Genomic DNA, 14,178 nt, shown 5'->3' with positions numbered 1-14,178 from the left:
TCACAAGGCCTCAGTCAAAGCTAAACATGGCTGTGCTTAGGCCTTCTACACAACCCTAATTCATCACATCAGTGAAGAACCTCAAGGACCAAATATTTCAGCTGATTTTTATTTATTTATATTTCCTTCAATCTGAGTTTAAAAATCAAACAAACAAAAAAAATGTTTGCTTTCTTGAATTTTATTTTCTCAAGACCTTCAGGTGATCATCACCTTACACGATGATGAGCAAAGTGTCAGAGCGATCTCCTACTTTGGAGAAGTAACACAAACTTCTAATGCACTGTGCAAAGAGTTAATGTGGCGATAAAGATTAATCTGTGATCAGTCAACAGACAACGATCCACCGCTGTGAACACGAGTTTACAGCTGTACAAGCAGCTCAGAAAGCAACATGCTAACCTCTTTAAACACAGTCTCTAATGTGAACAATAGCAACCTGATCAATAGCAATCTTGGACAAAAAACATCATCTGTCACATGTGATGTTCCTGGACAACCGTCTCCAGGGAGGAAACACAGCATTTGGTGATACCCATGGGTTCTAGACTTCCAGCATGTGCTGGGTCACTGGTGCTCATTGATGATGTGACTGTTGATTGAAGCTGAAGGATGAATTGTGCAGTGCGCAGGGTGACGCTCTCTGCAAAGCTGATCAGACAAAACTCCACAGCGCAAATGGATAATGAGCCAAAGCACACTGCAAAAGCAACCTAGGAGCTGCTCACAGAAATGGGATATTCTTCAGTAGTCAAGTCAGTCAACAGAGCAGCTTTTCAGTTATTAAATACAACTGAAGGCAAAGAGATCCACAAACAAGCAGCAACTGAACATGGCTGCACTAAAGGCCTAGGAGACGGTCTCTAGAGAGGAAACACAGCATTTGGTGATGTTCATGGATCCGACACTTCGGGCAGTCATTGACTGCAAAGGAGTTTCATCCAAATATTAAAAACTATCCTCATTAATGATTTTTATACTTTATACAAAGTTGTGCTAGTTTCTGCAGTTAATTTCTGCAGTTAATTTGGAACCTCTGGAAATAAGAGACTGTGTATAATAGCGGTTGTTGCTCCTAAACAGTTAAAACCCCAAACATTAAAGCTGCATGTCAGTCATTTAAAAATCAAGTGTGTCATCCTTGACAGTGAGGAACCTCACTGTGATGAGGCTGTTAAAGACCTTCTTTATGCTCTCCTCATTGTGTGCAAATGTGTGCACAAATGTGGACAGTGTTAGAGTGTTGGACATATCCTACAGGAAGAAAAAGGGGAAATCTTTAATGCATTACTCTTGCATTACCAGTGACCAGTTCTGATATGATAGCAGAAACTTTTCTTATGATGGGGATGAATTCTGTTACATACTCATAATGACAAAAACAAGCAAAGGGTTTGAAGGATCAGTGACAAAAAAGAAGAAAAAGTCTTACAGAGACCCTTTACTGTGAAAAAAGTCTACTCGGCTCACTTTGAGTCCTCACTTTTTACCTCCAACATGACAAAGATGAGCAGGATCAGCTCACTTGTCCCATCAAACAACCAATATCACATAGCCTGAAGGTAAGATGGCGCATCAGTGATAGTGCACATCAAGGGAGATGACTTTTTGCCTGTTAATTGGCCCTAGCAGGTCATCTCCACTTGGCTCTTGTGTGACTGGGATAATATGCGAGCTGGATTTAATTCTCACACTTTTTGTTCATTTGATTTTGTGCCAAAGCCCAGAGAGGAGGAGAAGAAGCAGAAGAAGAAGGAGAAGAAGAAGGGGAGGATGAGGGGGAGGTTTTAATTGAGAGGGAGTGTTGGTTGAAAAAAGCCAGAGAATGACTGGAGGTGACACATGGAGAACAAGAGTGTGGATTTAGAACATGAAAGGCAGGAGGGAGGGCGGGCGGGGTGTGAGGATGACTTGGGCTGACCCGTCGGATTGAAACACCAAGAGATGAAGAGTGACTCATCTGAGATAAAAGAGGGAAGAGGAGGCTGCTGCTGCGACAGCTAATGAAGAGAGCTCCTCCAGACGCTCTTCACATCCAGCGCTCATTGTTTATTGATGCCTTGCTCCAAGCTTCAGACCAGAGCAGACGATCGCTGCTCACCCATTTAGGGGCCTTTAGCATAAAGCAACGATTTTTAAAGGCTTTTCCTCTGCTGCACTTCAAAAGCGGCCTCGGTGGCCCTGGTGTTGCAGGAAACAAGACCTTCCATGTGTCCGGAGCTTAGGGGTAATACGACTCACTGCCACTGTCACCAAATGTTACGATGCGAGAGACTTTGATGCAGCAGAGAGCGATGAAGAGCCTCCTTCTGCGAGGACTAAACAAATACTCCCTCAATTGCTTGTGAAAGGGAGAAAATTAGGCCTGTCTGCTGAAGTGAGAGCAGTACATAATCAACTGGAAGAAGTGGGAAAGGAGGTAAATGAGTTCTTGGCTGAATTGATATGCAAATGAGAGACATTTACATGACCTGCTCATACCAAGCGAGAAGAAGACTTACACCACAAACAGACACTTTGTCCAAGAATTTTTCTGGGTCACTTCAGTGATTAAACACAGACAAGCTGCTCAGCTGCAAGAGGAATCACTTTAATATCTTTGCGTTTGTCACATCTACAAGCATGCATCCATTTATGTACAGTAACAAGGATTTGTAAAGGTTGCGGTTATCGTGACCAGGTGTTCCACCTTATATGGAACCGCTCAGTGTGTTTTTCTGCTGCTCCTTGCTCCACATTTTGATGTTGCAGATTCTGCCACTGTAATTTTGCTATACTGATATTTTTCATTTTGATATACTAATATGAACAAGGAACAAAGAGGGTGGAGTGTTTCATTACAGCCTGCATCCAAACCTTTATGGGTGCAACTTACAGATAAAAGTGCGTGCTGAGTAGAGCTCAGTAACAAACGAATAAACCATTAGAACTGAAGGGTTACGTTAGCTATTGATGAAGACATGTTTATTTCTTTTGTGAAGATGGTCCACGTGGATATTAGAGGAACTGCAGTTTTAGACAAACTATGACTCAACGTAAGTACGGGACAGTTGTTCTGTTATTAGAAAAGAATATGGATACGTTAGTGCAACCTAACAATTATAAAACCATGAGAATAATTTTCACTTTACTTTTAATAGTGTGACATGAATGGAATCCACCACTGATAAAGTACGCAGACATTAAACACAGCACCATCGCTGCTTGATGAGATCTCCGCCTGAACTTGAGGATTTGTTTGTAGCAAAGTAAAAAATCCTTCTGGCCTTGTTTGAACACTCTTGAGTGTAATATGATTCCTTATCAGAAAACAAGGCCCATTGCTGGGAGAGTGGCTGTAGCTATTTAGCATCCCCAGAGAAAGAATCTACTTTTTGTTTGTGACATCAAGATTTTCACTTGGCACTAATAGCACCACTAATCAGAGCCTGCATTTCTGTCCCAAAGCCCCCTTCTGGGTTAATCAAGCCTTGTGCAGATTATGTTTTCATAAACTCTCTGACTGTTACAGCATGTTTGACAAATTATCAAATTAAATATTACAAATGTATCCAAGAAAGGTCTTATGGAGGGTTTTTTTGTTTATTTTTTTTCTTGAAGGCTTTGTTCAAATGAAATATAGACAAGATCTAAAACACTAATTTGGGAGGTTAGTGTCGGTTTTTGAACAGAAAAGGTTGCTTGTACTACAACATCTTTTAGACTCCAGTCACACAGGCCTAGAGATCAGTCAGTGACCTCCACCTCCTACCACCTGATCACCACCAGTTGCTAAAGAACCCGTCATTTCTGGCAACATTCTGCTAGCTAGCTAGAAATAATGTGACCGTTTTTGGTCCAGCACCTTTCTTTGTGACTGATTACATGCAGCGACAGTCGGCAACTACTCACCAACTGGTTGAAGATTTTCCCTAGCAACCAGATGTTGTGACCAAGGTCTTAGCAATAAACCACCCACAGTTCAGGCTAACTCAAGTATGCAAAGGTAACCTTTTCAGGCGACCTATTCTGCTTCCGTTTTGTTATATTTATATAATGTCATGTGCCGTAGGAGTGCATGGGTGGTGCCCCTGTTTGTGAGAGGATTTCCAGGTTTTCATCCTCCAGGGTGGGGCCTTCAGCGCCTCACCTGTTCCTTGTTTCCAGGGCAATCAGCAGGGTCCTTAAGCCAGCACAGCCTACCACGCTCCGCCAGTTTGTCCTGCTACCATTGGTGGTAGGTACGCCTCCCTGTGTTCCTCGTTCTTGCTCATCTGTCTCGTGTGTAACTTTGCCATGTATATTCTTCAAATCCATCTCTTGTTGTTGTCAGGGTTCCTGGGTCGGTGACCCAGTGTTTTCAGTTTTGTTCATGTTCAGTTTATTTTGCCACTTCCATGTTCTCACTTCCTGCTTTTCCTGTGTCAGCTCGTCTCGTGTCATTAGCCAGATTATGTTCAGCTGTGTACTCACCGGTCTCTCATTATCATCCTCATCAGTCTGTGTATTTAAGCCCTCTGTTTCTACTCGTTCACTGCCGTGTCATTGATGTTATGTTGTCGTTTCCGCCTGCGTTCAGTCAGCCAGCCATTCAGTCAGTCAGTCCTTTGTTCATTCAGTCAGCCGTCCAGCCAGCCATTTCCTACCTCTGTTCTGTTTGTTCACTCCATCGGCAATAAACACCCACCTTCACCTACCTACCTGTGAGTCCAGCGTTTGGGTCCTCCTCCTCTCATCCACGACACAAATCCGGACAGTTGTGCTACTCAGCAGCGCTGGTCTGGTTTTGTGGAACTACACCAATCAGTCTATTAACCAAAGGTTTCCTACTCATTCTTAATTGAAACCCATGTTCTAGTCTGAGTTTTGCTCCCTTCTATAAATAAACCTTGTAAATAGTTCATAAACTTTTTTGAGTCTGCTTTTGGGTCCAAACCTCTCTCAAGCCTCCAGTCTGTGACACATAGGTGCGTTAGGTTTGTAGTTGTAGTTTTTGGATAGTGAATAATTCTTGTTGTATTTTTGCCTCTGTACACCACCACTGAGAATTTCAAATCAAATAATGACAATCCAAGAATAAAAAAAAAAAATAATATGGAAATGGTCATTTGCAAATCAGTCCCACTTTACCAAAACAGTTCCTCATTGGTTTGTTGAACGACACTAAACATTTGTAAATACAATATCATAACTATTTATTTGATAGTTTCCTATATTCAGTTTGAAATTTTACAGGCTAAACCTACTCTATGATGTTTAGAACATTATAACATTTAGTTGAGGATGAAGTATAATCCCAGCTCAACAACTTGTATTAATAATAATAATAAGTGGATGACATACAGTCATAGGACTAATAATGGCCACTGTTCTGCTCTAGTTTTACTTTTAATACAGTTGGGCAGGAGTGCAGACTTATAAGCAACATGTACTTAGAGTGGCCATTATGGATAGCAGGTCTAGCAAAGCCTTTATTGTTGTTTGTTTTTACTGTATTCCATAAATATACCATCCATAATTCATCAGAAGAAAAAAAAATATTTTGGTGTTTTAAAGGTCTAAAGGGATGTCTGAATAAATATTTAGCTAATAGATGTATATGCATAAACACGCCTACGCACCGGCTCACTATATGCATATTTGTTTAAGCACATAACACTCAAAGCTCTGAACGTTATTCTCAAAGCCTTCTGCTCCACCTGCAACAGTTTCTGCAGTAAATCTTCTCATAGACAGGTTACCTTACATAAATATCCCAGATAAGGCTCACAGAAAAGGAAAGTGTTTTATGCCATAAAAATCCTGAGACAAAAAGAAAAGTCTATAAAAATGAGGGTTGGGTGACCTGAGATAGTTTATTCTCACACACAGTCATCTGAGCACACTTACTGCTAAGTCTGGAGTTCTAATTAAAATCTAGAGCTGTTCATAGTTTTTGCTGTATAGGAGAGGAAGCTGCTTTTTATGCAGTGAAAAAAAGTTCCCAAAAAGTCAAACTGAGCCTGACTTCCTCTTGTGTCACCTTTGCAGTTTTTCCAAGGTGGTGATGCGCAGGTTAAAAAGTTAAAAACAGCACAACAAACAGTCGTCACTGGTGCAGCTAATTAGCAGGTTCCCCCCAAAAAAGGGCTGATATTGAATGAGACGAATGGCTGCCTGCGGGCCTGGGGTGATAGATGGATGACACCAACTCCCTGCGGCAATGGCAGACGCTGAGTTGAGCGGGGGGGTGCTGCTGTCATCCTGAGGACAGCAGGATGGTAAACAGGTCTGTAGGACAGCGATGGCCTCTGGATCTGCAGCTGTAAGTCCCCGCTGAGTCGGATATATGGAGCACGGAGTGGCTCTGAATCGTTTGACTTTTGGGTATTCGTGATTTACCTTCAAAATAATGAAAGGACTTTTGTATAAGGTGGTATTACCAGATCACTTCGCTGTTTCCTGCACCAACCTCATTGTGACCATACACAGCTAGCGAATGTGCAGATATACAATGAAAGTTAAGGGCCAAAGAAAGTCTAACACCTGAAACTCAATTTTAAATATTAGAAGAACATTGAACCTTATGCAAATGTTAAGAATGCACATATCACTAAACCGGTCATTAATGCTGACTTCATGCATTGCACAGAGTCTGCATGTTGCCTTAAACAGCTCTAAGAATTTCAATCACAACAAAATGATTGTGACTTGTTCAATCTACAGAAACACTGCTGAACAAAGAAGTGTGGAAGTCAGCAATTTTAGCCATGCCAACAATGCACGTCAAAATTTTCATAGGACCAGGTGATGCCTGCTCGGGGTAAAGCTTTGAGAACTGTGTGACGTCATAGTTGTGAAATTTGAATTGCTTGGAATCCATAAATATTTCCATATTGCTTCCACTGTGTGATGCCGCAGTTTTCAATAATCTTTTACTTTAGCATTATGTTTCACTTTTTTAGTTATACTTGTTATTAATGGTGAAAGTATTTTCCAAACCCTCTGACTCTCATCACCTTGTGTCAAATACTGTCATCCTGTCAGAAGCTGCTGGCATCACAGAGATAAGCAGCAGGTGTCCCTTGGCACTGGCTCCTTACAGACTGGGTGCAGCACATTTGAGCGCAGAGATAACTGTAGCTCTTTGAAAGAGGACTAAGTCTGCATGGCAGGAGACTGCAGATCGTAGTCTGTTTGAGAGCTTTGTGCTCTTATTTCACTGTTTTGCACTTGCTTCTTGCTTTTCCTTTTTCTTGGTGGTTAGGTTTAGACCTTTACCTCAGAGTCTAATTCTATGGTTTCGCCATCATATTAAGCCTGCACAGTGAAAAGTGATGTTTAGTGCATTCAAATGTGACAGCAAGGAGACTTTTTCAAGCTGACAAACTGGAAGTGAGAGACCACTTTTAGAGGTAACCTTTCTATACATGAAAGTGGCAGTTTGTGAAATGCTTTTTCTTTTTCTTTAAGAAAATAGTTTCATTTTACTTTAAGTCTAAAAACATTTCTGTTACACCTCAGCATGATGGGGCGTATTTAGCTTCTTCCATGTTCTTTCACAATTTCAGCAAGAGCAAAGTATTTTGAAAGAGGTCAGTCATGCAGAGTTAGCCATTTGTTAACTGCAGCAGGACGACTTGTCTTCGTTAAATAAGACAAAACGTGAAGTGGGTGAGAGCAGAACAGCGACATGAAATGATTGTTGTCTATTTCAAAAGACAAACTTCCATTTTGATTGCATCATAACAAACTGGTGCATCAGCTTTCTCATTTGAAAGTGTGATCAGAGAGGAAACACACATGTCTAAGCTCCTCATTAAAAATGGAGCTGTCAAATAAATATATGAAGGGGAGGTACTCAATCATTAGGCAATAAACACAATGTTAAATCCACACACACACACACACTGAGTCAGTCTCGGGGGGGTCTTTCCTCAGCAACCTCTGACTGTAAAGCTCTTTTCATGGTGGTGAAGCTGAGAGCGGCAGGGTGGAGGTTTGGTTCATCCTCCCGTGGAATTGGATTATTTCTGGATGGGGAGAAAATTCCCTTTCCTCCCTCCTCCACCCACAGCCCCCTCCTCTCCGCAGAGACGGACACGTGCAGTTCATCATGGAGATACACCCGCGCTCTGCTGGCGTCTGTGGGCAGGAGGGGAAATTCAGCTTGTGCTATGACCTCTTTGTGATACCTGCAGGTTTGAAAAATCCGAGGTAGTAAAGAAAAGAAAGGTGTTGAGGATTTATACACACCCAGAAGCCTTCTATTCTTCTAGCCTTCAACTATACGGAAAGAAAGACGAAAATACAAGCTCACTCAATGAATTAAACTGGGAATTTGTTTCATATTGTAACCCAGAGCTCTCAGCATTTTCTGCTTGTTGCCATGATTTTACACACTGCATCAGGACACATCTGCAAGGTGGGCATTTACAGTTGACTTCAAGTATTCCTCGCCCTGGTTTTTTTTAATTACTTATCAGAACATTACTTATGTCGACTAGCCTGGAAACAGCTCAGAAGCTGGAGCTTGTTTTTACTGAATTTCGTCTTTCGTGTGGTAGATTCATAAATAGTCGTCCATGAGAAAATCCATGAACCTACTAAGACTAAATATTGAATAACATCAGACAAAAGTAGCACCATGTGTGCTTGTTCAGTGTCTGCAGCTTTGCTGCTGTTAGGGATCATTTTATTGTTTTGTAGCCACATGCTAAATAATCACATTTGACATCACCTTTAAAGGAAAGTGTTGTAGATTTTGGGAGCTACAGTTTTTGTCTAAATGGTACAGTTTGGGTTCCAACCAGGTGAAAATCTAGAAAAATAAGGAGACATTAACTGAAATGAAACCTCAGATGGGTCAATAGTGACTGGATGTTAATGATTAGCGCTAGAACTAAAGGAGGGGTCACACCTTTTGACCCCATGGTATTTAAAAAGTTGTGAATCTCTTAAATTAAAACCCCATCATCTCATATTTCATGGCTTTGCCTAAAATGAGCTTATTCATCAAATACTGAATTTGGGTGTGTGTGGGATCAAATACATACATACACATACACATATATAAATGAGCCCTTATAGAACTGCTGAGGACATCATTTTGACCCCACACAAATTAGTGTAAAAACCACTACTACAGCACACTGCAAACATTTTAACTGAAGGCTGACGTTTTTTCTGGGAAGTCCAAGTATCTTCAAGCAAGACCAAACAGCATGGCAGCTAAAAAGTTTAAATTTCTTCTGGACTAAAAAGCTGAAATAAGGCTTTTTTTGTCACTGGTCATTTTTGGACAGCGTAATCTGTCTGTGGACTGGTGTGTAATAAAAAGACAAATAATACAGAAACTATCGCCATCAGTTTTTCATGGGAAACTGGTCTCACTGACAGATAGAGCTGTGCAGGAAAGTGTGACTTTATCATGGTGGAAGCAAGACAGTAAGACAAAATTCATGACAAAGTTTTCCAAACGTCTTCTTTTGCTGCTGGTTCAATGAATTTTGGTCAGAGATGTGATGAATGAGGAGTTTTGGCATGTCCATGTCTGCCATCGGGTGAACAAGGGCAACGTGGTGGTTGTTGAAATGGTTTTGTGAGCTTTTAGCTGAGATTCTGATGTATTTGTGGATACCACACGTGTCTATATTTAAATAACAGATCTGCACAGCTGCAAACATGGACCTGTGAACTTTTTAAGAAATGTTGCTGTCATAAAATTCAAAATAAGCTAATATTTTCCTAAAAATGGTCGACTTTCTCAGTTTGAACATTTGACAAGTTTTCTATGTTCTATTGTTAATAAAATATCGTTTTATGTTATATGCATATCATGACGTTGAGTTTTTATTCAGATTTTATATTTCATCCAAAGGTATTTGGAATTAAGGGCGTTCAGCATATGAATGAAAACGCAGTCAACTTTTATGTACCGTATCGTCTTTTAGATCATCGCTTAGATTCTCATTCAGGGCTCTATATGGATCAGTCCCTCAGCATTTGACACGGCAATTTGATACTCGCTGGCAAAAATAAAAAGAAAAGAAAGAAAGAAAGAAAGAAGAAGTATCCAATATCCAGCAGAGAAACACATATTAGCTCAGGTTTGGTCATATTAGTGTTAAAAGCTTCACAAAGTGATGGCTCAGGCTTTTAAATCAAATATCCTTAGCATTTCAAATGTTCTTCGTACTAGAATTATCATTTATAGCTTTATGATCTAACTGAGCGCACATCACCATATCTGATATTGGAAATGCTGTTGTGTAAACAGCAGGCAAAACCTTCCTCTCAGCAGAGTAATGAGCTGGGAAAAAAGAAACTCCTGAAGCCTTCCTCCTGTTGTGTATTCAGAGCACGTTGGAGTAAAATAAGTCAGACAAGTGTAAAATGTCACTGTACAGCTTTAATCTGAGGCTGAAAATGATCCTAACAAATGTCAGCATCAGCTAACCTTCATGCTGAGTGGAAACTGCCATCTGATCAATTACATCCTCAGGCCTGCTGACCTTTCCCATCATTTGTTTAAAGGAGAATGCCATTTGATTAGCCCTAATTGGTCTGCTTTAGCTGGCTGTCGTTACATCGCTGTCGTTAACGAGAACGTCCTTCGCTTTCTTTGTGCTGCGACTTGAACCAACAGGTGAAGATTGATTTCGGAGAAATGACCTTAAATGACTCCATCTGATTGGTCAATTCAGAGCATAATCAAAGTCAAACATGAGAGGAAACTGCGGCGCATTGAGTAAGTTCAATGTTGTTTATGAATGTGGGTCCCCACAAGCGAAAAATGATCATTTACAATTTAATTTAATTATATTAAACTAGTTTCAGCATATTGTGGAACTGTTATTGTATTATTAGATTAGTTCTTATTTTTATGTAAATGTTTGTTTTTATGAAGTTTAGTTTCAGTGAGTTTGCAAAAGCAGATTTTTTGTTCAGGTTCCGTTTTTGCTGTTTAAAAATGTTTGCTTTCAAGTTCACATGTGCAAACGTTTTTTATTGTTTTTTTATTGATATAATTATAATATGCTTGTTATTGTGCAGGGGCAAGTTTAAGAAGTTCAGAATAGATATTATAACACAAACAACTAACTCATTTTCCAGTCTCAGTAAAAGCAGATGAAGAACTTCCCTGATACAACAAATCTGTGATTCACCAATGTTTTCAGACATAAATTTGTTACATTATGAACAACTTGTTCCTCAGAAAACCTGCAATGAGTAATTGTGATAAATGAAATAAATGTGTAACAGTATCAAATCACATGCAACTTTTTCACACTTGATTTGTTTTGTTTATGGTTTTTAATTCGGTGAGTTTCTCTTCTCTTGACTTTTTCCATCTTTTGTTACTCTGTAACTCAAAATGTTTTTGTTTTGTTTTTTCATATTGACTTTGATGTTCAGACTTGTCCCACAGTGACTGTCTCACATGAAACCGTATTTAGACTCTTTGTTATTTGTATTTATACTTCTGCTTCATCACTGTTTTCTCCACTTCACCTCCAGGTAGACATGTTGGAGCTTTCAGAATGTAACTAACAGACATAAAATAGCAACAACTAGACTGGCTGGTGCATGCATTTCATGGATCTGACACAAATTTAGAATTTTGTGTGAGCACTCATTTTTTTGAGCACATTTTGAGTACATTTCTACTTTTGTAAATGGGGGAATAAACTTTTTAGTCTAGACTTTCCCAGCAACCAAGTTTTCAAATGTTTGCTGGCTTTGCCCCAAAATAAGAATTCACTAGCTGGGCCCACGTCCTCATTTTAGGTTTGACAGTGTTTTAGTAGGTAAAGTGAAAGCTTTGACATAAATTGAGCTGCGGTTTGGGGAAGGCCTCGAAGGGGACTGGCAGATTCCCATGCACTAAATAGAAATGAAGAAGTTAAAGAATTGTGAACAAGGAGGAAGGGAGGGTGGGGCACGCAAATGAGAATGAACATCTTGCAGAACTGGTGGAACCTATATAGATGACAACCGGAGGGAGCGTGTTTGGAGGCGTGGTCCTGCTCCTGAAATTCCGATACATAATCTCCATATAAAAAGAGTTTTTCCTCTTTTTATATGGAGGGGTCGGTGCGTTGGTGGTTCTTGGTGTCCGGGGCTGGGCGCTCAGGTATGTACCAGCTCACCCCCGGTGACTACTTGGCGGGGCCTGGTGCCTGTTGCTCGGTCAGGCCTCTTCCGGGGCAAAAGGGGTCCTCGGGCCTCCGGCTTCTGGGCCTGCGGCTCAGTTCACTCTGGCACAGCTGGCTGCTGGCAGAGCCGGCGGGCACGCCACTGCAGCCCCCTTCTGGCTTCTGCTCCGTGGCACTGATGCCTCTCCAGTGGTCCTCCTTGGGCTCTCTCTCTCTGGGGCCTCTGGATGTCTGGGGCCTGGATCTCCTCCATGCCTGCTTCATGCCCTGGGGGACAGGGCTATGGCTCTCTACATCCTCTAGCAGATCGTTACATGGGGAAACCATTTGAATACAAGCGCGCTGATCCACACAGGTGTGCACACGGGTGTTCACTGTTCATAGACATAAACTACACCTTTATCGGCTGCTATTTCCAAGCACATTATGCGCTGTCGGTCCTACGTGCTGCACAACAACATTCAACATTTCGTATTTAGTGCTGTTTACACTTAGCTAGATTAACGTGATGGTGTTGTGTTTAGTATGTTGCTCTGTTTTTTTTGCTTGTTTTCTCTTCTTTTTCTCTCAACAGGTGATCCAGGAGATTTTATTTTATTTTTTTATTCCCCCTTTCTCACTGTCCCTCTCCCCTTCTGTTTTTCTTTTCCTTCCTCTTTCTTTCTCTCTTTCCTATCCCTCACTTATGTCTGTCCCGTCTGTAACAACTGAAAATAAAATAAATAATAACAACAAAGGTTGATCAAATGGACCAATATGGCTGATCATTCTGTAGATGCGGTTGGAGTGAGTCTGTGGGTCGTCCAGGGAGAAGCCTGAGGACAGCAGTGCGGTTTCGAACAGCAGGATGATGAGGTCCTTCACAGCCTTGTCGTTCTTGTCAGCCTAAGCCTTCTGCCTGAGGATTTACTTTGCCATTTGGCAAAGTAAATCCATTGGGTATCCTTGTTGGTCTTCAGACAACAATTCTGACGGCTGAAAAACCAAAGGGGACAGGCAAAAATAAAAGAAAAGAGTTTTTCCTCCCTGGCATGGACAGTTACACAACTTTCCCACTTTGTTACCCACTCAACATGATCAACTTCTCATGATCAATAAACACCTAATTCACCGAATGCACACAGTAAGCCAAGAAAAAAAAGACACCTGCCTACACCTTTATTAGATTGATAGTTAGATAGATAGCTTGGTTCTTGGCTCTTTTATAGTGTAGTAAGTGCCATGTCTGCCCCTTTTATAAGGTCTCTACTTCAAGCAAATACAAAATCGGTGACACAGAACTAAAATCTAAACCAGGATCATCTTGGTCCGGAATGTCCTGCTTCCCACACTTGTCAACTTTCTACTGTCTACAAACTGTTAAAAGCAAAAAACACTCCTCCAAATGCTCGAAAACGTCATGTACGTCTCGTGTGTCCTCTGCAATGAATGAATCCTACTGAAATACAAGCAAGAACCTCTGTGGGTTTACAGTGTCATGATGAAATTGGTTGAAAGACAACAAATTTACCCTTGTTTGTCCAACTGCCACGCACGATATCTCAAACGCTGATAGGATTAAGACTTTCATTTTTCTTCATTGTAGCGCAGTAATGCTATTCTGCCTTGTCTCCAGATGCTTCTCTTCAGAAATGTCGTGAAACAAGCTGACTTGATTTGGAAACAGGTTGAAATACTCGAGTGCAGAATAAATGAATGAGCCAAAATGTTTGCTTGTTTTATTAAACAAGAATTTTACAGTCTACGTTGGAAAAATTGACACGTTGAGATAAGGAATATGATTTGGTAAGATGCACATTTTCTCGCAGTGTCCCAGAGATCTGTGTTTGACAAATTTAGGGAGTTGATGCATCTCATTTCAGCTGAATTCCAACATCTAAAATGACTCTGATTGGCCCAGTGGGGAACACCAAATACAAGCTCAAAACAAGCGTCATATTTGTCAGTGATTGGCCCTGGTGGTGCTGGTGAGGGGTGGGCTTGTGCTCGCTGCAGCTTGGTTTTCACTCCAGCTTTTTTAAAGCCACCACGCTGCAGTTCATCCACATATTGCCAAAATAGA

This window comes from Haplochromis burtoni, unplaced genomic scaffold (genome assembly GCF_018398535.1).
Source record: "Haplochromis burtoni strain Fernald_Lab_line unplaced genomic scaffold, NCSU_Asbu1 Contig_150, whole genome shotgun sequence".
Classification (NCBI taxonomy): Eukaryota; Metazoa; Chordata; class Actinopteri; order Cichliformes; family Cichlidae; genus Haplochromis; species Haplochromis burtoni.
Note: the sequence above shows the minus strand (reverse complement) of the source record.